The sequence below is a fragment of the Mustela lutreola genome, chromosome 3 (assembly GCF_030435805.1).
Source record: "Mustela lutreola isolate mMusLut2 chromosome 3, mMusLut2.pri, whole genome shotgun sequence".
Classification (NCBI taxonomy): domain Eukaryota; kingdom Metazoa; phylum Chordata; class Mammalia; order Carnivora; family Mustelidae; genus Mustela; species Mustela lutreola.
Window position 1 is genome coordinate 210,093,208 of NC_081292.1, and position 25,448 is coordinate 210,118,655.

Genomic DNA, 25,448 nt, shown 5'->3' on the forward strand with positions numbered 1-25,448 from the left:
TTTCAAATTTATCTGGACTTTTTGGATTATCTTTTTTTCTTTTTAATTTTTGGTCACTGAATTTCTTGTTTCTTTAAATATTTCACAGATGTATGAGTTTATCCTTATTTAAAAAAATAGTTTATGTAAATGTAATTACTGGCAACTTTGAGGGAGAAAGGTCTCCCTCAAAAAGATTATTATTATTTTTTTTTAAAGATTTTTTATTTATTTTATTTGACAGACAGAGATTACAAGTAGGCAGAGAGGCAGGCAGAGAGAGAGAGAGAGAGGAGGAAGCAGGCTCCCTGCTGAGCAGAGAGCCCGATGCGGGACTCGATCCCAGGACCCTGAGATCATGACCTGAGCCGAAGGCAGCGGCTTAACCCACTGAGCCACCCAGGTGCCCAAAAATTTGACTATTTTTGATAAAAGCTCATACATGATTGATCTTAACATGTGCAAATACTGGGGTCTGGATTGAAGATGTTTTCACCGAGAGATGTGTTTTTTTCTTTTCTCTACTCTCCCCTTTTTTTTTTTTTGCCAGGAAATATCAACAATTTGAGATACAAATCTTATTCCCCTTTGCAGATTCCCTGTCTCAGTACAGGAGACTCTCTGGCTGACTTCTCTCCCCTTCCTTTAGGCAATCACATTTGTAATGCTCTTTAGGGAAAAGTCCTGCCTTCCCCCCATACTTATTAAGTCACGCTCAGACGGGGGCTGTTCTCCTCCCATCCGAGGGGTTCCCTTTGCTTCCCGCCCCCCAGCTAAGTTTCCCAACAAAATTCATATTTTACCCAAAGGCTACACTTTTTGACATTGATAAAACCCTAGTATACATGTTGCACTGGAAAAAAAAAATCAATTTTCTTTATCTGCGTAATTCTTTTATTTAGTAACATTTTGTATTATGTTACAAAGAATTCCAACACAAAGCTAATTCCATTTTTAAGAAAAAGGAAAGAATTTAATGGCTCGCATAACTGTTTCCAAATTTCCTAACACACTCTGGAATCGTCAACAATGGCTCCCAGAAATAGTTGTAAAATCTTTCTGACTTCTGTTGCTAGTTTTGCTCTATAATTTACTGGTTTTCTGAATTGCAAATTTTTTTCTGAAGCACTGATCTTGTCTCTAATGCTGCCAAAGAATGTGTCTCACTCAGCCAACATTCACAACTATTTGATGTCGCTCTGCAAAGGGTAACTTGTCCTTTTAGATTTTCTATAACACTCTTTTATCCTCTTAATAATGTGAAGCAATTTCCTCTGGGCTGAGTCAAGGTCCTTTTAACTGGTCATTCAGACACTTCATTCTTCGTATCGCTCCATGAAGTGGCTGTCTTTTGACAACTCCTATGAATTGAACGGAAGGTCTTGACCTTAGTATGGCACTACTCAAGCTCTTCACTATTTAACGGTGAGTTATAAAGAAACTGTCGTGCAAATAAGACTTCTGCCAGTTTGCCTTGATATCATACTTTAACAAAAATATGGGTATTTATTTGTAATTGGTTAAGTGCCAAGAATGTAACGATTGTTATGTGAGTATAAACTGAATCTAATTTTTGAGATGAGGAGGGACCAAGCTTCTGTGGGGGAGTAAAGATAACCAAGTATAATCTAGGGTGGCAAAAAGGAAGTGAGGAAAGGACCTCGGTAGGGCAGAGGGAGAATATGTGCCAGGAGCAGTGGAATGGTGGTTATAGAAGCAGAAGCACCGAACGACTGATTTGTCTCCAGTGATGGAAATGGTTGGAAATGAACTTGGGAGAAGTAGGAAGAATTTTAACAGCAGATAGGGCACGTTAATGAAGTTAGACTGTAAATCTAAGAACAACGTGAGACATTTAAGTATTTATTATGTAAACAAAGAGAATCACTTTTGAAATAAAAATAAATTCCAGTCATATGGGAAAAAAGAGATTTGGTTGAGAGTAGGAGCTACAGTGGATCTGAGCAGATCTGTGTTGATGTTGTGAGTGAGAAGTAGTGGTGGGTTGGACTATGGAAGTTTCCCTGGAAATGGAGAGGAGGTAGACCTAATAGACACTGAAGCGTGTAGCTAGAGGCTTGAGCCGCTGCTACCAAGTAATGGAGAGTAAAAGACCACAAAACCAGCATCAGTTTTTGATGAAAATTCTCTTTCTATCCTTTGCCAGAAAAGGCCAGTCTTCCCTGTACCGACGGGTGAAGGCTTGCTCCACACACTGGCTGTGAAACAGGAAAGGCAGAGCGCTCAGGCTCAGGGAGGAAGACCCTTTGTTCTTCTTTACTTCCGCTTTCATTGGTCCTTCCCGATAATCATAATTTTTTAAAAATTTTTGTTTATTTATTCATGAGATACAGAAAGAGAGAGAGGCAGAGGGAGAAGCCGATCCCCCTGCGGAGCAGGGAGCCCGGTGTGCGACTCCACCCCAGGACCTTGAGATCCTGACCTGAGCGGAAGGCAGATGCTTTACTGACTGACCTTCCCAGGATAATTATAATCTTTATCACTGTGGCTCGAGCATGTGATACGTGACAAGGGACTTACTGGAACTAGGAGGATCTGTTTACAGGAAAGATGCCCTATGCTAATCTGCGTGTTCTATGCGTTCTTCTAAACATAGCCTAGGGGACAGTGCATACATCTCTTAGATCACAGGGTGGCTTATTTGGGCTAAGAAAGCTTCAGAGAAGGCAAGTCCGTGTGCGGTGTTCTAGGACAGAGTGGTCACACAGGCCTCAACATTCCAAAGGCCTATGCGCTTCTCCCAAAACTTTCCTGCCCTCAGCAGCCTCCGTGTTACCTTTCGGCAAGCCGGGTGTTATGGACGATTTCATGCTCCACATTAACCCAACAACCCTAGATGAATGGATGATGGGAATCCACCATTTCCACTTCCCTTTTCCCGTTTTCAGTAGACTCTCTTTTTTATGCCCACCCTTTCCACCAAATTATCTTTTCCACTTGCACATTTTCCCCTCAAAATGAATGAAATTTCTATCTCTCTATCTTTGCATTAGGCACAATATAGCACTTGATTCTTTGCAGTAACCTCCAGTGCCCACTCTATTTTGTTTATTTGTTTTTGTCTCTGGAAAATTAAAAAAATATACTTCAGAATCAGAATCGTTCATAGCCTCACTGCACATGCAGGAGTGAGACTAAAAGAGTTTCTTTGTCTTTCCCTATTCTGCTTTCTTAAAAAGATGGACTCACTTTACCTCCAAATATACTTGGAATAATTGCTGTAGAATTACAAATTCTAAATAAGAAAGCTATCTTTTATTTATCAATGGTATAAGCTTAAATTCATAGGAAAATCTCTTTGTTTGCCTGACCTGTGCAGCTGCCCTCTTGGACATATTCTGAGTGCCTGAGAAAGGCTTCGCAAGATCTAAACCGGTGTTCAAGTTGATTTCATTATTGGTGTTGGAGCGGCAAGTCATCTTACTCAGCTTAGGCTCTATCTTACAATCCTTCTAAAGTACATTAATCAGAATCTGTGCTACTAGTTTAGAATTTATTAATGTTCAAATATTGCATTGGATTGCATTGGAGTTCTCCAAAGGGGGGAAAAAACCCTTTATATTTATTAAGAGCAAGTGGCTCCCATAATAACTATGGAGGCTGAGATGACCCACAGTCTGCTGTCTGCAAGCTGGAGACCTAGGAAAGCTGGGGGTGTCATTCTAGTCTGAGTCCGAAGCCTTGAGAACCAGGGGAGCTGTTGGTGCCAATCCTCATCCAAGGGCAGAAAGAAGACTGACATTCCAGCTCACATGGACAAGCAGTAAGGGAACAAAGACCCCCTTCCTTTGTTTTTTACTTTATTCAGGCCCTCGATAGACTGGGTACGGCCCACTCACCCTGGGAGGGATGATCTACTTGCTGAGACCACCGATTCAAACACCAGTATCATCTGGAAACACCTTTGCAGACATAATCAGAAACTATATTGAATCTGGCATCCTGGCGGCCCAACTAAATTGACACATTAAAATTTATGATCACAAAAATCATTTACTATGCAAAACGGTATATTCTAAAAGAAAAATCAAAACACCTTATTTCATTTTATGTTGTCAAAGGCAAAATTAAAGAGACATTTTTCAGTCTGTTGCAAGAGGGAAAGTTTCCACATCTGAGAACTGGAGTGAGTTGTGATAAGGCAACTTAGAGTCCTGGCTGTTCAACGGGCAGGAGAGTCACCTTCGCTTGGCTGGACGGGAAACGCTTATCTCTGTGTCTAGCTCGTCTCAGGGAGCTGAACCGTTCTCATTTCAGTTAGTCCTTCTTGTTTTTCTCTTTATTATCACATGATGTGTTAGTTGTTTCAGGGAAACAGGTCTGTGATTCATCAGTCTTACACAACAGGCAGCGCTCACCACCACAGGCCCGCCCCAGTGCCCCTCACCGGCCACCCCGTCCCTCCCCTCCAGCAACCCTCAGTTTGTTTCCTGAGATTAAGAGTCTCTTAAGGTTTCTCTCCCTGTCTGGTTTCGTCTCATTTCATTTTTCCCTCCCTTCCCCTATGATCCTCTGTCCTGTTTCTCAAATTCCCACTTATCAGTGAGATCATATGATAATTGTATTTCTCTGGTTGATTTATTTCACTTAGCATAGTACTCTCTGGTTCCACCCATGGCACTGAAAATAGTAAGATTTCATCTTTCATTGGACATCTGACCTTTTTCCATAGTTTGGCTATTGTGGACATTGCTGCTATGAATGTCGGGGTGCATATGGCCCTTCTTTTCACTATATTTGTATCTTTAGGGTAAATATCCAGTAGTGCAATTGTGGGTCATAGAGTAGTTCTATTTTCAACTTTTTCAGAAACCTCCTACTGTTTTCCAGAGTGGCTGCACCAGCTTGCATTCCCACCAACAGTGTAGGAGGGTTCCCCTTTCTCCGCATCCTCATGGGGAACATCTGTTGTTTCCTGACTGGTTAATTTTAACCATTCTGACTGGTGTGAGGTGGCATCTCACTGTGGTTTTGATTTGTATTTCCCTGATGCTCAGTGATGTGGAGCACTTTTTCATGTGTCTGTTGGCCATCTGGATGTCTTCTTTGCAGAAATGTCTGTTCATGTCCTCTGCCCATTTCTTGATCAGATTATTTGTTCCTTGAGTATTCAGTTTGGTAAGTTCTTTATAGATTTTGGATAGTAGCCCTTTATCTGATATGTCATCTGTGAATATCTTCTCCCATTCTGTCAGTTGTCTTTTGGTTTTGTTGACTGTTTCTGTTGCTGTACAGAAGCTAGTCATTCTTTAAACAAAGAATAAGAATCCAGAGAGTCCATGTTTAATATTTATTTTTCATATTTCAGGAACTTGTCTCCAGGTCTTATGAGAATAAATAAAAGAGTTGAGTGAGACTTACCAATGTCTTATGGAAAAACCTGGTTCTTTATGGTAAATTGTTTTCCGGAACAAAATGCTGCAAAGGGAAAGTTTTCAAAAACAAACGTGTAGGAGGATTTCTTAAAGTAACTGCTTTCTTTCCATAGTTTGGCTATTGTGGACATTGCTGCTATAAACATTCGGGTGCACGTGCCCCTTTGGATCACTACGTTTGTATCTTTAGGGTAAATACCCAATAGTGCAATTGCTTCGTCATAGGGCAGTTCTATTTTCAACATTTTGAGGAACCTCCATGCTGTTTTCCAGAGTGGTTGCACCAGCTTGCATTCCCACCAACAGTGTAGGAGGGTTCCCCTTTCTCCACATCCTCGCCAGCATCTGTCATTTCCTGACTTGTTGATTTTAGCCATTCTGACTGGTGTGAGGTGATATCTCATTGTGGTTTTGATTTGTATTTCCCTGATGCCGAGTGATATGGAGCACTTTTTCTTGTGTCTGTTGGCCATCTGGATGTCTTCTTTGCAGAAATGTCTGTTCATGTCCTATGGAAAGAACCTAGATGTCCATCAACAGATGAATGGATCAAGAAGATGTGGTATATATACACAGTGGACTACTATGCAGCCATCAAAAGAAATGAAATCTTGCCATTTGCGACAACATGGATGGAACTAGAGCGTATCATGCTTAGCGAAATAAGTCAAGCGGAGAAAGACAACTATCATATGATCTCCCTGATATGAGGAAGTGGTGATGCAACATGGGGGCTTAAGTGGGTACGAGAAGAATAAATGAAAGAAAATGGGATTGGGAGGGAGACAAACCATAAGTAACTCTTAATCTCACAAAACAAACTGAGGGTTGCTGGGGGGAGGGGGTTTGGGAGAAGGGGGTGGGGTTATGGACATTGGGGAGGGTATATGCTTTGGTGAGTGCTGTGAAGTGTGTAAACCTGTTGATTCACAGACCTGTACCCCTGGGGATAAAAATATATGTTTATAAAAAATAAAAAATTATATAAAAAAATTAAAAAAATAAAAAAAATAGCAATAGTAACAAAAAAAAAAAGTAACTGCTTTCTGGGAAAACATGGCTCAGGTAAAGCTTACCATTATTAATTTTTTACATCTGAATTCGAAATCCTTGAAATAAATTTATTTTGGTCACTACTTCCCAGGTGCTGCTGCTTTTAAAAAACGGAGTCACAACTTGAATTTTGGAAAATTATTGACTAAAGAGATGTTAATAGAGAAGTTAATTTGGTGGGAACATGTTTAATTTTATCTAGAATTTGCAGGAATATGAGGCCATCTGCTTTATGTTTATGTCTACTTTAATAAATTGGTCATTTTATGTCTTTCATTTGGTTTATTTATATAGCCAAAATAGAGCTTTACTAATTATGATGAGAATGTCCTGTCACCAAATAGAGTTGGTTCCTTGGTTGAAATGGAACAGTAGCTTGCTTGGGGAATGATTTTTATAGTGCTTTTTTAAAAAAAAATTTGACCTATTTCCTTGATATTGATTACATATAAATCAAATGTTTCAGAGTATCATTGTTTTAACACTTTTCTTGGAAGCTTGACAAGAAACCTCCTAATTTAGTTCAGCAAAGTTATAGCCATGCTTATATTTTATCAAACCATGCATGCTCCCAACCTGCATTGATGAACATCCTTCTGTTTCAGGGGAAATTTCAAATAAAAACTGCACTTTAGTTTTTTGTTTTGTTTTGCTTTGTTTTTTTCAGTAACTGCTTGTCCAGCCCTGAGCTAGTTGCCAAGCAAAAATATGATTGTTTCCCAGTCAGTGGGAAGTAATCCAGTGGCACTTTTCCATTAGTAATGCCTCTCAATGAGAACGGGGGTTGTTAGGCAACGGATGGCATAGGGTAGGATCAGGAAAGAGACTTTAGAGTTAAGAATTCATGCCAAATACTATTCCAAATTCTGTACTGAGTCAATGTTTTAAACTTTTGTTTTGAAATAATTTTAGATTCAAATAAAGTTGCAAAAATAGTACAGAGTTCCTGTGTACCTTTCAGCTAGGTTCCCGTAATGACAGCATCTTACAAAACCATCGTGTAGCTACCAAAATCAGGAAAGTGAAACCATGAGAGGCTGTGGACTTTGAGGAACAAACTGAGGGTTATCGACAGGGTGGGGGGGGGGGTCCATGAACCTGGTAGTGGGTATTAAGGAGGGCACGTAGTGCATGGAGGGTTTTAGAAGGGAGGGGGTGTGGGGATGGGTGAGTCCAGTGGTGGGTATTCAGGAGGGCACGTACCTCATGGAGCACTGGGTGTGGTGCATAGACAATGAATTCTGGAACACTGAAAAAAAAATGTAAAAATTAAGGAAATTGAAATCTTTACAAAATAATAATCTCAACTACAGACTTTATTAAGATTTCACCAGTTTTTACATGCACTTCTTTTTTGCTTTTTGTGTTTTGCTGTTGTTTAGTCTATAAAATTTTATCACCTGCATAGATTTGTATAATTTCCACTAAAATCAGGATAGAAAACTGTTCTGGCACTATCTTGTATTTGCTGTCTGTTGATTTTCTTTTCCCAAATTGATGTTTCTGATTGTCAATACATTGAATAATTTTGGAATATATTCTGGAAATCTTAAGTCAGATTGTAAGACTATTTATGTTTTCATCTTCTATTTCAGTATGTAATCTACACGTTAAAGTTCGGATGCATGTCCTGTGCCACTTCCATGGGTTGTAGTTTAAATGCTAACTGAGATCCCCAAACCTTTGCAGTGCTGTTCTGGTTTGCTCTGTTTATGTGCTTTTCAGTGGGGGACCAATGTGAAACCTTAGTAATATTCTGCACCACAGATTGGTTTTCAAATATGTTGCTTTGTGATTCCAATTGGTCTCATGCATAGGTCACTCTGAAAGCTGCCCAGAATGTCACACACAGAATCCCTTTCCGCAGCTGCCTTCCTGTCCCTACGCATGACTTCCGCTTCTACTTGGGGGCAAGTTGGGTGCTTCATCTCTGTGGCCATTCCTTGAGAGCAGGCTTAGTGTAGTCGACAGGAGTCCCGTTTCAGTCTCCACAGTGCATGGCAGAGAGATGAAAGGGTGCTATTTCTTTGCTGATTTTCACTTAATTTAAGATTGGGATTATCCACATGGTTTAATTCCAGTTTCTGTAGTCACAGTGCTCAGTGTGGAGGGAGGGAATGCACCTTTGCTCCTGTTAGTGCCGCCTGGGGAGGGGTGTTAGGGCTCCGACACACAGTCCCCACAGTGCATGGTGGGAGGAGGTAGGAATGCTACCTACTTAGTGTAGGGCAGGGATGGAAGACAGCGTTCTGTCCAGTCTCTGTGGCGCCCTGTGGGGCAACAGTGAGGCGCAGCACAGCTCTTATCATTCCAGACCCGGGGGGAAGTCAAAAGAGTTATGTTTTACAGGGCTGCCCTTGTCCCAGTCTTTGTATAAAGAAGCTATGTTTTCTTGGGGCTTAAAAAAAACCCAAAAACCAAAAAACAAAACTTTTTGCATTGGCATTTCTAGTTTATGGGTTTCTCTATTAACCAGCCTACGGTACACAGGAGGCAAAACAAACAAAAAGCAGAGAATTCACTTCAGCATATTCCTCAAGCCATAAAATTCCCAGTTTACCTTCTTTTCTTTGCTTTTCGATTGCTCTGATATTTATTTATTTTGTCCAGGGTTTTTGTTATAATTAGTAGGAGGAACAAAGGATAATGAACTAAGTCATTCTCTAGAAAGGCCAACGGTTAGTCCATTTTCAGGCCACATATTCAGTCTAGCCTCATTTTCTGTTTTTCAGCGTTTGCTAAATAAACAGCTCCGTGTGCTGTTAATTCTCCTCAAGAGTTCTGGAGGAAGTAGAAGACTTAGTGCCAGATCTCAAGTCCATTACAGTCAAACTCAGTCAAAATATGTGAAAAATTTCTGTTTACCAGGAACGTTTCTGAGCTAGGGATAAATATCATAGTCTAGGTGGGGAACAGACATTCACACACATGACCCCGTTACAAATGGGTAAACAACATATTGTGAAATGTTTTAAAAGCTTACTGAGTGAATAATTCTCTTTTTATATATGTACATTAATGCTACTTTGTGATGACTGAGTTGGTTTTTGGAAGTAAGGCAGGAAATTGATAGACTATTTGGGAAATGAGACAAAGTGCAAAAATATGAATTTTCATACCAGAACTTCCCCAAATCAAATACCAGTGAAGCTTATATACAGATAGAATTGTTGAGTGTGGGGAAAGGATAAGGAGCAGGAGAAATGAGGGAAATGTACTGGGATTTGGTTGTGAGGAGCAGTGTTTTAGCTCTCAAGGTCAGTCACAGAGGAAGGTGAACCACGTGAATTCAAGCCACAAGAGAAATGTGGGGAAAAGTCACTTCTCAGTATGGGACAGTCACGTGCTCCTGTTTTGAGAATGGTTGAAAGCAAGGAGCTCATATTACTCATTTCAGTTTTGAAGGTGTCTTAGTTCAGACTTTTGTAACAAGGTACCACAGAGTGAGTAGCTTATAAACAACGGAAATTTGTTTCTCACAGTCTGGGGCCTAGAAGTCCATTGAGACGGGGGGGGGGGGGGTGCCAACATGGCTACTTCTGGCGCGTTCCCTCTGCTGAGTTGCAGACTGTGGACTTCTCACTGTATACTCACATGGGTGGAAAAGTGTTAAAATGCTCTCTGGAGTCTTTTTTGTAAGAGCACTATTTCCACTCATAAGGGTTCCACCGCCATGATCTAATCTCCCAAAGCCTGTCCCCTAATATCATCACACAGGACATTAGGATTTCAATACATAAATTTTTGGAGGGGGGAGACAGAATATTGAGTCTTTTTCAATATGAAAGGGAAATACAGAGCTTCTAAAATTAGATATCTTATAGTACCTATATAATGCAATGCTCACTAGTATAAATGCATAAGGAAAAAGAAAAGAAAGTTAAAGAAAGCCATGGCACTTAACTAATGTTAAAATCACTTTAACAGAATGATTCTGAAGTGACATGACCATGTTTCAAAACGCCAGAGAAAGGAAATACGATAATAGTAATTCTTGATGAAATATTGTTTTGTTTTTTAAATTAAAAGTGAAACAATATTTTTTAAATTTCTGAGTGACTTAGCAAATATTTCCCTTTAAAAAGAAATTATAATTTATTTTTTAAAATGTCATGCCAATTTTCGAATCTAATCATATTTGAAATTGGATCAGTTATAATAGAAGGAAGACCCAAATCAACTTTTAAGAATTGCTTTCATACTACATTGACTTGTATAATAAAATTAATTTTGAAATAGTTGAGTTATCTGATTTTAAATAAACCAAGGTATTAAGATTAAAGACGTGGAAAATTAAATTCCTCCCTAGTGTGAGAAAATGACTCACAGTCTCTTCGGGATGTAATGTAATCGAACAGGCCCATTGGAAGCATGTGTTGGTTTCTTAATATTTCACATAATATGAACACGGCTACTGCAAAGGAGGGAGCACTGACTATTGTCAATTGTCTTACTATTGTCTTACTTCCGTTTGCCACCTATCATGTTAAGAGAAAGACTGTGGATCTTGGAAGAGAGAGGGCTTTTCTTGGGGTTTTGTGGGAACATCTGTTAATGCTGAAGGAGGAAGACCAATATGGCTCCAGGAATCTGGCCGGGAAATAAACCCCTGTTGTTACAAGTGCCAGCAGACCAGACTCTAGACTTGTAGGGGCTTAAACACTTAGGAGATTGTTCATTTTACACAACAAAATGTCTGAAGATACATTATCTGGGGGAGGCACGACTGCCCGAGGACAGCAACAGAGGCTCCGTCTCCTTCCTCCACACTCTATCGTCTCCTTCCTCCACACTCTACCGTCTCCTTCCTCCCCACTCTACCATATTCAGCACATTCCCGCCACCACCTCCGTCTGCAGATGACCGTCCTGTCTTTAATCACTGATTCCACCGTAAGAGAGAAGAGACTAGGAATTGTTTGTTTTTGAGCAGAACCAAACACAGAAGACCACTGGACATGGAGAGGATGTTGCCAAATGGTTGACTCTGTGTAAACGATCTTAAGAACAGCTTAGTTAAGTGAACGTCGCGCCCTACAACATCCAACACACTTTGCATTGCAAGAGTGACTGAATTGCCACATCTTCTGGCGTGAGCTTTATCTCCTGGGGCCAGTCTTCTGGTCCACAACGATTTAAACTAATCTCTTTACCTTTAGTCTCATATTTCTGTTGACTTATTACTTAGACATATCCTCTCTTCTTGTAGTTTTAGTATCTGATAATGTATTTCATTCCAAAGTTTCTTTCTGTCTAGCTAAGAGAGTCTGATTCCTTGTTTCTTCCAGCGTTTGTAGTATCTGTCTCATTGTCTCCATGTATTTGTTGCCTTAAACCTTTCTGTGTGGTTTTCTTAATTAAGTTGCAATTATGGCCATGAGTAGCTCCAAGATTCACATCTTGTCAGCTTCACCAGTGAAAATGACACAACTCTTATTTTTTTTAATTCTCTATTTAAAATATTCGAAGAAAGACTCTTGATTGTCCAGTTCACATGCTCACCTCAAAACATGAGTCGTGAGATTAATTCCACTATGAAATGCGTGTGAGCAAATGCTGAACCATTTCCCTAAAAGAATAGGGAACTTCTCTTTCTTTCTTTCTTCTTTTTTTTTTTTTTTTTTTTTTTTTTAAGATTTATTTATTTACTTGGAGTGGGAAGGGGCAGAAGGAAAGGGAGAGAGAATTTTAGGAAGGCTCTATGCCCAGCATGGAGTCCGACTCAGGACTGGATCTAATGACCCTGAGATCATGACCTGAACCAAAACCAAGAATCAGATGTTTAATGGACTGAGTCACTCAGGCACCTCAGAGTAAGGGATTTCTTAGCAGAATAGGGGAAAAGTATTGACAGGGTAAAAAAAAAAAAAAAAAAAAAAGAAAGAAAGACAAAAGAAAAGAAGAGAAAGAGAAAAGAGAAGAAAAGAAAAAAGAAAAGTAACGATATATATTATTCTACCATATAAGGTTCTATTTATTTACTGTTTTTAAATTTACTTTTCTGACAATGCTATGCAATAACTTTTTTTAAAGAGATTTATTATTTAGAGAATACATGTGCATGCACAAGTAGGGGGAAGTGAGAGGGAGAGAGAAACTCAAGTGCTCTGAGGGCAGAGCCTGCTTGGGTTCAATCTCATGATCCCAAGATCACGGCCCAAGTAGAACCCAAAAGTCAGACACTAACCAACTGGGCTGCCCAGGCACCCCTACACAGTAACATTTTATGGTTTGGCTTGAAATTCTCTTAAGCAGTTCATTAGTTATTTCAAATTTCAAGAGATAACCCCGTCTTTCCCCATTTTTATAGTTTTTATTTAAATTGCAATTGGTTAACACACAGAGCAACATTGATTTCAGGTGTAGAATTCAGTGACTCAACACTTGCATACACGACCTGATCATCGATCATCGCCGTGAGGACAGTCCTTAATCCCCATACCCCGCCCAACCCGTCGCGCACCCACCGCCCCTCTGTGACCGTCAGTTCGCTCTCTCTCGGTGAAAGCCTGTTTCTTGGTTTGACTTTCTCTTTTTTTCTCTTATGATCATTTGTTTGCTTTTTGAATTCCACACAGGAGTGAAGTCATACAGTATTGGTCTCTCCGTGGCTGACTTAGAGAAATCCTCTCTTCTCCCAAGTCAGACACCAGGACGTCAACTCCAGGAGCACAGCTGTGTTGCAAGATGGCAGCAGGAGCACATTCAGTCTCTTGTGGGGCGAACAGAAGTGTCGCGCAGCGCGCGTGTTTTCCAGGCCTCGTTCTTCTAAAGTGGACCCCCACATTTCTAGAGAGAAAAAGGGAAAAAACATGACGCATGTCTGACACTTGCTATAATTGTGAGGTAAATGGCTACCCCTGGTACGGTCAATACTGGACTGGACTCTACCCAGACTGGGAGTTCCATTTTGGCGTTCACATGTAGGATCCTAACTCTGATTTAGCAAAACATATTCCCACCGAGATCAGGTCAGCTTCATCATCTCTGAGGATAGCGAGTTACTGCAGTTGATGGAGCAAGTGGTCTTGGTGGTTTTCGTTCTGGGTGGGCAGTGACCACAAATGCAGCGATTTCCTGTGTAAATGGAGGGTATTGCCAGAGGCAGAAGAGCAGCAAGGCCTTTCCTCTGCAAGCAACAGGCTGTGCAAGACCCCTGCTAACAAAGCACTTCTACCTCTCCGGTACCAGTACGTTGTTTGTGTGTCACGGAGGTATTCTTTCTTCCTTCTAAAAAGAAGAAAATTATTACTAGAGATACTTCCAGGACTTGTTCAAGATCCTCAGACCTTAGCAATACCCAGAACCTCAAGTCAGGTTTTTATGGTCCTAGTTCAGTTCTATTTTTATAGCACAACCATCCTTTGAACCCGAGAGGAAGTCTTCTCTGACAGTTCTGTGACAATGACATGGAGGGACTTGAAGATGAAGATGTTCATCTTTATAACAAGATCCGAAGATAATTACTCGTTGATTCATTCTCTGGTGAATTTACTGTGGATTCTCTCTAGTGACCGGACGATGGATGCTGCGGCCAGTCGGAGTGATAAACTTACAGATGTAAAGAACCCGACTGACATCCAGCTGGCCTACCAGAACAAGACTGTAGATTCAAAGAGGAACATTTTAGGAGAGAAGGAAACTAATTCCTACAAGTCCAAAAACCTGCTGTTGCTAGTAAGTAAAATCCTAAATAATCCACGTTTGAACGATTTCACAGGATGTTTATATTAACATCATCACATTTGACTGACACCAGAAATCAGTGCAATGTGGGCTTGATAAAAGCAAAGCTGCTTGTCAAAGAGAATTTCATGTTTGTCTGTATTCAGGTTTACTGTTACATAAAAGAACAGGTATATACCCTAAATCCTGAAGGTAGTTCAGAGAAGTATTATTTGAAAAGAGAACAGAAAAATAGTTTTTCTTGCAGGACAGAAAGACCCATGACAAAGTTACTTTTAAATTAAATGTAGATAATGCCTCTTTAATTAGATTTCATTTTCTCCTTTCTTAAATTTTTAATTTTTAGCTTTTTAAATTTTATTATGTCAGTCACCATACATTACATCATTAGTTTCTGTTGTAGTGTTCCACGATTCATTGTTTGCCTATAACACCCGGTGCTCCATGCAATCCGTGCCCACCTTAATACCCATCACTGGGCGACCCATCACCCCACCAGACTTCCTTCTAAAACCCTCAGTTTGTTTCCTGTAGTTCATAGTCTTTCGTGGTTCACCTTCCCCTCTTATTTCTTGCCCTTCATTTTCCCTTCCTTCTCCTAATGTCCTCCATGCTGTTCCTTATGCTCCACATGTAAGTGAAACCATGTGATGAGTGTCTTTCTCTGAATGACTTACTTCACTCAGCATGATCCCCTTCAGTTCCATCTATGTCAGTGCAAATGGTGGGTGTTCATCCTTTCTGATGGCTGAGTAATACTCCATTGTTTGTATGGACCACATCTTCTTTATCCATTCTTCTGTTGAAGGGCATCTCCACTCTTTCCACAGTTTGGCTATTGCAGACACTGCTGCTTTGAACATTGGGGTGCAGGTGCCCCTTCTTTTCACAACATCAGTATCTTTGGGGTAAATACCTGGGAATGCAATTGCTGGGTCACAGGGTAGCTCTGTTTTTAACTTTTTGAGGAACTTCCACACTGTTTTCCAAAGTGGCTGCACCAGCTTGCCTTCCCATCAACAGTGTAAGAGAATTACCCTTTCTCCACATCCTCTCCAACATTTGTTGTTTCCTGCCTTGTCAATTTTTGCCATTCCAACTGGTGTAAGATGGTATCTCAATGTGGTATTGATTTGAATTTCTCAATGGCTAATGATGTTGGGACATTTTTTCGTGTGTCTGTTAGCCATTCATATGTTTTCTCTGCAGAAGTGTCTGTTCATATCTTCTGCCCATTTTTTGACAAGATTATTTGTTTTCTGGGTGTTGAGTTTTTGATGTTCTTTATAGATCTTGGATATCAGCTCCTTGTAGTGTCATTAGCGAATATCTTCTCCTATTCCATGGGTTGTCTCTATGCTTTGTTGACTGTTTCCTTTGCTGTGCAGAAGCTTCTGATCTTGACCAAGTCCCAGAAGTTCATTTTCACTTTTGTTTCCTTTGCCTTTGGAGACATGTCTTGAAATAAGTTGCTGTGGTTAATGTCAAAGAGGTTACTGCCTATGTTCTTACCTAGGATTTTGATGGATTCCTGTCTTATATTGAGGTGTTTCATCCATTTTGAGTTTATTTCTGTGTGCGGTGTAAGGGAATGGTTGAATTTCATTCTTCTGTATATAGCTATCCGATTTTCCCAGCACCATTTATGGAAGAGACTTTTTTCCTTTGGATTTTTTTTTTCCGCATTGTCAAAGATTATTTTACCATAGTGTTGAGGCTCCACATCTAGACTCTATTTTGTTCCATTGGTCTTTGTGTCTGGTTTTGTGCTAGTACCATGCTCTCTTGGTGATTACCCCTTTGTTACACACCTTGAAATCAGGCAACATGATACTCCCTGCTTTGCTTTTCTTTTTCAACATTTCCTTAGTGATTCGGGGTCTTTTCTGATTCCATACAAACTAGAATTGTTTGTTCCAGCACTTAGAAAAATGCTGTTGGTATTCTGATGGGGATGGCACTGAAAGCATAGATTGCTCTGAACAGAAGAGACATTTTTTTTTTTAATTTTTATTTATTTATTTGACAGATAGAGATCACAAGTAGGCAGAGAGGCAGGCAGAGAGAGAGGAGGAAGCAGGCTCCCTACTGCGCAGAGAGCCCGATGAGGGACTCGATCCCAGGACCCTGAGATCACGACCTGAGCCGAAGGCAGAGGCTTTAACCCACTGAGACACCCAGGCGCCCCCAGAAGAGACATTTTAACAATGTTTATTCTTCCAATCCATGAGGATGGGAGGTTTTACCATCTTTTTGTGTCTTCCTCAACTTCTTTCATGAGTTTTCTGTAGTTTCTAGAGTATAGATGCTTCACTTCTTTGGTTAGGTTTATTCTAAGGTATCTTATGGTTTTGGTGCTATTATAAATGGAATCAATTCCCTAACTTCTCTTTCTACAGTTACATCATTAGTGTATAGGAAAGCAACTGATTCTTTATGTTCTTCTTTTAAAATGTCTTACATTTTAGTTTATTAAGAACACATAAAAAGGTAGCCTTCAAAATTTAAATATCCAATAAAAGGTTTAAAGAGGAATGAAAATAAATTATTATGTAAGAGGACAGATGAAAATGATAAACTATAGACATATTGTTATATTTTTCTTCATGCATAATTATTTAAATATTTATTTAGTCTTAATTGCTTTATTAATTTGTTATTTACTTCCAATTTCAAATGTCAACTAGCTATATTTCTGTTTTAAATTACAGCATTTAGGAGTGCCTGGGTGGCTTAGAGGGTTAAAGACTCTGCCTTCGGTTCAGTCGTGATCTCAGGGTCCTGGGATCAAGCCCTGCATCGGGCTCTCTGCTCAACAGGGAGCCTGCTTCCCCCTCTCTCTCTGCTTGCCTCTCTGCCTACTGTGATCTCTCTTTCTCTGTCAAATAAATAAAAATCTTTAAAATAAATAAATAAACTATAGCATTTATGTAACAGAATAGTAAGTAATAAGTAAAAATCTATCAGTTTGCTTTAATTCATAAATAATTGTTTTAGAACTCTGAAAATTCGTAGAATTCTATGTAAAAAATTTCAATAATACCAACTTAGAAAAATTTATCAATTATTTTTAAAGAATCCGAATTTCTATGCTTTTGACTCCATGATTACAATTAATATATTTATAAGTACAAAGATTGGAATATATATAGCCTCATTAAAATGATATAAACCACTATCATATATATGAAAATATTTTTTTTTGTTTTTCCTTAGAACATGTTGAATATTATTTTGTCTTTTTATTATGTTCTAACCTTTGAACTTCCAGTTTTTATTTTCATACAACAGAGATCACTACTTTCACTCACAGAGTGTTTTAATATCTCAATGTTTTGGTTTAAGATAATAAAGATTTTTCTTTGCAGTCAATGTTCTAACGCTAATAATCTACATTCTGTGTGTGATTTTTTATTAAATCATTTATGTCATCTATTTCATGATTATCTCTGAAACATTTGCTTCTAGGTCTATTTCCAAGTACTAAAGAAAAAAAGCTGTAAAAATCATTGCTGAATGTTTCCCCATACAAAATGACTATATTTCCACATTGTGAATATCGAATAGGTTTTCAGAGCCCTCATATTAACAAATTATAAATAAAAGTTAAATTTCAATATTATATAATTTATCTTATCTCCCTTAAACATATATATTGAGTTTATTAAAGAGCTATATTCGTAACAATTAATTGAAAGGAAACTATGAATTAAATGATTCCTCAAATGTTAACAGTTTTATCTTCTGGTGATTGAATATTAATGGTTTCAAATGAGAAAAAATCACCAAGTTTATTTTAAAAAATACAGAAGCTAAATGATTCCATGAAACTTTTTAAAAGATTTAATTTATTTATTTGACAGACAGATCACAAGTAGGCAAGACAAGAGAAGCAGACAGAGGGAGGGGGAAGCAGGCTCCCCACTGAGCAGAGAGCCTGATTTGGGGCTCGATCGCAGGACCCTGAGATCATGACCTGAGCCGAAGGCAGACTTAACCCACTGAGCCACCCAGGCGCCCCTCCATGAAATGTTCTGATGACATTTTTTATTGAGATTTTTGTTTCTAGTCAAATTGAGATGCAAGTAAAACATTCTTGGTTACTCTTCTCTCGGTGTCGTGTTCGGCGGACACAGGAAGAGGCAGGAGGGACTTCAGGGGACAGAATGGCGCTTGTCATCCGAACGGCTTTTCTGACACAGGTGTGTCCCTGCCTGCCTGGGCGAGCTTAGCCAAGTCATTCTTTGAGCTTGAATGATCTTATCTACAAAATTCTTAGTCCGTACAATTTTTGAGAGAAGTAACTTAGATTACACTTGTGAAAACATCTGGCGACTAAATGACATTTAATGAATGTTCACTTTTCATTCTTTCAGTTATTTATTCATTCTTCATGATACATTTCTACTCTTTTGGTCCCTAGAGCCAGTCTCAGTCACAGGTAGCCTTTCTTTCTGACTTCTCTTCTCCAGCATCACTGAGGTTTTTAGCTTGCATGTAGTCATTTAGCCCTTTCGGGCTAGTCTATAGGAAGGAGAGCATCTTCTAAAGTACTTGCATCTTCTAAAGTACTATGTGTTTCTCTGAAACACATAGAAGCTATCACCAGATAATTGGAAACTAATGATAATCATTGATATTCTTGAACTTTTCTCAATAGTGAACTGGGTCTAAGATTCTCCATATGCTCCCCTCCTCAATGTTATTTGAGAATGTTTTGGTTCTTTTCATGTTGTCAATCCGTTTAGCACAATCTTAGGTTGATAACTGATAAAACTGAACAACTTCAGTACAAAAGAGGATTTCATGAGGGCACCTGGGTGGCTCAGTGGGTTAAAGCCTCTGCCTTCGGCTCAGGTCATGATCCCAGGGTCCTGGGATCGAGTCCCGCATCGGGCTCTCTGCTCGGCAGGGAGCCTGCTTCCTCCTCTCTCTCTGTCTGCCTCTCTGCCTACTTGTGATCTCTGTCTGTCAAATAGATAAATAAAATAAAATAAAAAAAGAGGATTTCATGAAAGTGATGCCAAGATTTGTGGGTCTTCAGCCTTCACCAGAATGTGCTTAGATCTGTTTGATAGTATCCTTTCCCCTTCCCAACCATCTACACCACCTCATCCTTTTGGGGGGGGGGGGGCTCTGGAATTGGTGACTTTCTACCTTGTAGAAAAACTCTTAGGTCCTGCCTCTGCCCTTCTCTGGATGAAGAATGAAGTCTCTGTCTTAGCTCTTCTATTTCCCCCCGACCTGTGTGTCTTCTCCTTTGCCCATCTGAAAGCATTCATGCCTTTAGTTCTGGAAGCTCTACACTCTCTTCTGAGCTGTTTTACTCTCATGTGCAGCTTTTCCATTTCTGAGCAACACTAAGCTCCAGGAGAGGGCTGTGCTATCCATGAAGCCGTGTGCCTTTCTAGATAAGCAGAAACTAGTCTTCCTCGTTGTCGTTGTGTTCTGATGACAGACCCATTTGTCTTTTCTATAACAAATCATTTTCTTCTGAAATAGAAAATATCCATATCCTGTTTTTAAAGTACATGCCCTCTCCAATCATTCAGTCTTTCTTCGACAAATATTTCTGAGCTCCTTCTTCATTCAGAGCCTGGATTTGGTGATCAGGTCTTATCATGAAAACAAAACAAAACAAAATATAGTCCCTAATCACAAAGGTTTCTCAATCCAAATTAGTTAATTTGTATTCTATATGATCGTTCTAGAAGCAATCATAGGATACCACGTTTAGAAGAAATGAACCCAGAAAGCTTCAGGGGATATTTGAATGCAGTTGATTTCGTTTGTTGGAATGGTAAAAGGTCATTTCAGGGCCACTTGTGCAAATCCATGGAAGGGTGAAAGGCAGTTATTCAGTGAGCTGAAGGGAAAAGTACATTTGAAAATTGTCACGAAATATCAAAACGTGATGTTTATAGCAGCTGAATATGGAGGGCTGAAGGCAGTAATGTCCATGGAAGGAAGTTACTTGAGGAATTACTATACACATTTTCATTTTTATATTTCTTTTACTTAATTCATCTTTGTGAAAGATTTTGTCTTCTTTCTCATGCCTCTTCCAAAATCTGATAAGCGAATCTACACCGCAGTAGTGTTGACTGGACATGGCTAACGTGTTGTGATCTCTCCAAGTACCAACTCCTGCACCGTTGCAGCTCCTGGAAATGCTCGTGCTTTCGCACACTCACAAAGTGCACATCGAAGGATAGAGCTGTATGAGAAATCATTCTAAGCATTTGTTTTTTTCCAGCACTGGAAATAATTTCTGCTTCCTATTTCTGTCAGTATCATGCCTGAAAACAACATATACTTGAAGGTTATACCCAATTTGTAACAAGATACACTCATCCCACCCTTATAGACTGAGACTTAAATAATCAGTTGTGAAACTTGTAGGGCCATATGACATACAGATTTAATAAAACGTATGATTTTTAGCTGAATTTATGCATATTTGCTAGTTTGTATCTTCTAAAGATTTGGCCCCTTTCGGGCACCTGGGTGCTCAGTTGGTTAAGCAACTGCCTTTGGCTCAGTCATGATCCCTGAGTCCCGGGATCGAGGCTCTCATTGGGGCTCCCTGGTCAGCCGGAGGTCTGCTTCTCCTTCGGACCCTCCCCCATCTCATGCTCTCTGCCTCTCTCTCACTCTCAAATAAATAAATAAAAATCTTTAAAAAAATCATTTGTCACTTTCATCTAAGTTATTGAATTTGTAGTCACAGAGTTATTTTTCTCTGTACCTGGTAGTCATGACCACCCACCTTATCTGTTACTGTGATTTGTGTCTTCTTTTTATTAACCTTACTGGAAATTTGTTAATTTTATCTTTTCAAAGTAAGTTTTTAGATTCATTGATTTTCTCCATTCCTTTGTTTTTTACAGTGATATGTAATGGTTCTTTGACACTAAAAAGACTAATACACCAGAATCTGAGGGGTGAGTCAACTGTTTCGTGCTCTGCAATGACTAAGGATCGTGGCTGTACACACAAATACCTGTGAGAATGCACAGGAGTAGTTGCTAATGCATGAACTTAACTTACTGTAGATTACAATACTTTACTTTGTCTTGTTCATTCACATTCCATTTTTAACTGGCTCATTTACTCTTGCGTCCTGCAATTACTTATGGAAAACCGACTGTGGCCCTGGCAACTACTATGGTCTGGGAATGTGCAGTATGAGATATGAACTATAAACTAAACAGTCCACATCAGATAGTACCAAGTGCTATGAGAAAATAAAATGAAGAGCATAGATAGTGCTGGGAGGCACTATTATACGTAGACTGGTACTGGAAGGTCTTTTAATAATATTTGAGCTACAGAAGAAAAATTGAATGATGTGGATTAATGGATAAGAGTATTTCAGAAGAAGGAGGAAACAGCAAGTCCATGAAGTAAAAAAAAAAAAGGCTTGTGATGGGTATTAAGGAGGGCCCACGTTGTGAAGAGCACCGGGTGTTCGACACAACTAATGAATTGTTGAACGCTACGTCAAACCCAATGATACGCTGGCTAACTAAACGCGAGGGGAAAAAAGCCTTGTATGTTCAAGGAACATCAGAGTGTTGGCTCTAACAAATGTACCAACATTTAGGAAGATGAAAGAAGAATAATTATTAAGACATCAAACAGAGTAAATCCATCGAGAAAGCCCAAGCTCTTAGAATTCAACACCCGTGCTGTGCGTACTACAGAAACGTGAGAGCTGTTTAAGCTCCGGCATCTGTATGATACAGAGGTTGGAGGTTCAAGTCAAGCTAGTAGGAACCCTATTCTAATGAGCTCCATAGTCTCCTTCCATTGTTCATTATGCATTAAATAGTATCTTAAAGGTAGGATCATCTGAAGTTCTGGTACTTCAATAGAGATTTTCACTTTTTTTTTTCTTTTGCTCTAGTAATTTGGTGATTCTCAAATTTTCATGTGCATGCACATTACTACACACAATCCTGCACACAAAACTAGGTCAGAATTGTCTGAGAATACCACCCCCCTAAAAAAACCTCAGTCGCCCTCCAAGTTCTCTGTCTCTCACTGACTTCTACTGTTCAGAGAAGAATTTGTTAGAACTAACCCTACTTATACAGAGATTTCACAGTTGAAATTTATGCCAATAACCTCTATTTAATATTCATGCAGCATTTGACTAAAATACTCTGACTTAACATTATGAAAATATTATTTCAGAAACATTTATATTGGTCAGAATATACACTGGAGTTAATTCCAAAAACAATCTAAAGGCAAAAGCTTAGAGTGAGCAATTAGCTAAACCTTCTGTTGAGTTTGATAAAAGGAAACCTTTGTAAATATGGACGCAGTGCAGTAGCATTTTCTAATAGTTTACGTCTCTTGTTACACATTATATGCCCAATAACTGTCTTTTCTTCCCATGAATGAAACCTTCACTTCTGTGTAATAATTGTAATATTAACTAAAATTTTGACTAAATTCTTGTTAATCTCCAGATATCTTTTTTTAGTGTTATTAGTATTTGGTTATAATACAGGCTTTTAAGAACCATATGTTTGAGGATTTTTGATTAGTAAAGGAAAAAATAATTTTGAACTTGGGTTATGTGTTAATATAGAATGAAAATACACACACACATACATACACACGCATGGACACACGTAATACTGATCATGTGATACACTTAGGGGTACACTTGGAGTTTTTATACGCTGGTTTTCTGTCACATTCTCAGTCATCAGTCTCGAGGCCAAAGCTGTTCGTCATTCAGCTGACGATTCAGTTCAAAACTGGATTCTGAGAGGCCAGAATGAATCATGTCAAATTTTCGATTTAGTGTTCATGTGTTATTTTTGTTATTTCTTTTGATAAACAGAATAAATAAATTTTCTAAAAAATATTAAAATGAATAGCATGACACAACTATGCTCATTTTTCCTCCAGAGTTTGCAGTATAGGTTGTTGGAATTGGTTACACAAAGAAATGTGGAGTCTGAAACCATCACTTCACGTAAATCACCAAAACATACGAGTGCCTCCAATTTATACCTCGAGTCTCCTATTGAACAAATATATGCCTGCTAATTGTTCTAATTTAGTTTTAAAGTAGTAAATCAGAATTTTATAAAAACATAATTTTTATAGATTACTATAACATAGACTGTACCTGCACATCCGTGTTTTTATCTTTAAAATGCTCCTGGTCTTGGACAGAGCTCGGTTTTTGTTTGCAGTGTCTCGCATTTCTCCATGTAAATTAATAATGATCAGACTCTTGTGACACTCTCCAAATTCAAAATGATTTTCAACTATTAATAAATCTTAACAGCTCTATGATGTAATTAAATACTGAGGAGTGTGATTAGGAAGGTCACAAACCTCTTACTTTCTGGGACTCTACGGAAATTTACTATCACATGGTGATGAGGTATTACAGCAATGAAAAAGGCTGTAATGGTTTTGAATGCGTGTTACCAAAAATGTAAAGTTATTCACCAGGTGTTTGTTTCTTATCACTGGCATTAGTAAAAATAGAGTATGTCTAACAATTTTGTAAGTAATATATATTTTATGCTTGTAATTTTTCAGGATCTCAGTTGATTTGAAAGTGGAGTTCTGATTTTTGAGAAACTAGGCAAACAGCGTGTTTCTTAGCGTAGTTCTCTGTAACATCAGTCATTTCTATAGCGCTCTGCAGGACTGGGAAAAAGACAACAAAATGTTAGAGTTCCTAAAATGCAAGAATTCTGGGTGACTGATTGAAAAGACATGTGCATTATTTAGATAAAATCAAACAGCAATGTAGATTTTTTTATCTTTTTGATTGGGATTGTAAAAATTTTAAAGCCTGACATATTTTAGCCCTGATAGAACATTATCCAGATTCTAGGCTTATAAAAACTATAAAAAGGCAAAACTAACATTATTTCCTGAAAACCCCCCAAAACCACAAAAAGCACAAAAACCACAACCCGTTTTGTCTATACTCGAAGTATATGAGGGCTCTGGCTTGGAGGATTGTGAGAGCGTGGTCGCAGTATTTTGAATATATTATTGAGAATAAAAAAACACTTGATAAGGGAAAATTACTTCATTTTAACCAAACTGCAGTTTTATGTTCTTGCCAGATGAGTTTACAAAAGAAAATTACATATTTTCAACTAAATAGACTAGCATGGCAATTGATTTTTTAAAATACATGTGAGTAAATAAGACCATACACTGACAAAGTCTATGACTGCTTTAACCGGATCTCTGTGCCACTCACTCGTGTTGCTTCAGTATCAGGAGAAGCAAACACAACGTGGAGCGGTCCACTTCGGCAGGGCCAGTGTTCGGAGCTTTGCCAAGCTGATCCTCAACAAAACAACCGTAATTGGTCAAAATTATTTTTAAAAACACACACACACAAAACCACCAACCACTTGAAGAATCTGGAAATTGTCCTAAGGACGTACAGCAACAACAGAAGAAACACTTATTCAAGAGAATCTACAACAATTCAGTAAGAGCACAAGTATGACCTGCCCCCAGCTCCCGCACTCAGCGTGATGGAAGCTCCACGACGACCGAAAGAGGAGACTTCGTTTCCCCGAGTTCCCAGTCTTGGGCTACCGTGTTGTTTCCAGGCTGTTTCCAGGGCTGCTCTAGTAAATTACCACAGACTTGGTGGCTTAAAATAACAGAAATTTGTTCCATCACTCTGGATCAAAATCAAGAAGTCAACAAAGCTGCACAAAGTCTGAACGCTCTGGGCGAGGAACCCGCTCCTTGCGTCTTCCACCTGGTGCCCCTGGTGCCCCCGGCCTGTGGCCCCCGGTGCCCCCGGCCTGTGGCTCTCTCTCTCCAGTCTTAGTTTCAACAGCCACACTGTTGCTTCCTCAGGGCGTCACTTACATGGATACTTGTCATTAGATTTAAGGCTCGTTCAGATAATTTAGATGAGCTTTTTTATGCCAATATCCTTAATTTAATTACATCTGCAAAGACCCCTTTTCCAGATGAAGTGACATGGATAAGGTCAGGCATAAGGACGTCCGAATATCTTTGGAGTCGCCACTTAGCCTGTTACAATCCACCCTCTGGTCCTGCAAGATTTACATCCGACCCCACACAGAGTACACCTGTTCTATCCCAACACTCCCCGAACTTCAACATAACACAGCGGCGACTCTCAGTCCAAAATCTCATTTCAATATCATCAGTCAAAAAGTCCCAAATGTCGTCCTCTAAATCATCAAAATCAGGTATGAGTGATACACTGGGCATGACTTATCCTGGAGCAAGAGTCCTTTCCACCTGTGGAACCTGAGGCTAGAAAACAAGCTGCCCACTTCCAAGACACAATGCT

At 39.2% G+C, this 25,448-nt stretch overlaps 1 long non-coding RNA gene across 1 annotated transcript; it reads left to right on the plus strand.

The window, feature by feature from the left end:
* Positions 1-1,305: 1,305 nt before the first annotated feature.
* LOC131827681 (uncharacterized) lies at positions 1,306-22,812 on the plus strand. The gene is made up of 3 exons (XR_009352122.1): positions 1,306-1,404; positions 13,006-14,104; positions 21,004-22,812. It is a non-coding gene; the product is annotated as an uncharacterized LOC131827681 (long non-coding RNA).
* The last annotated feature ends 2,636 nt before the right edge of the window (positions 22,813-25,448 follow it).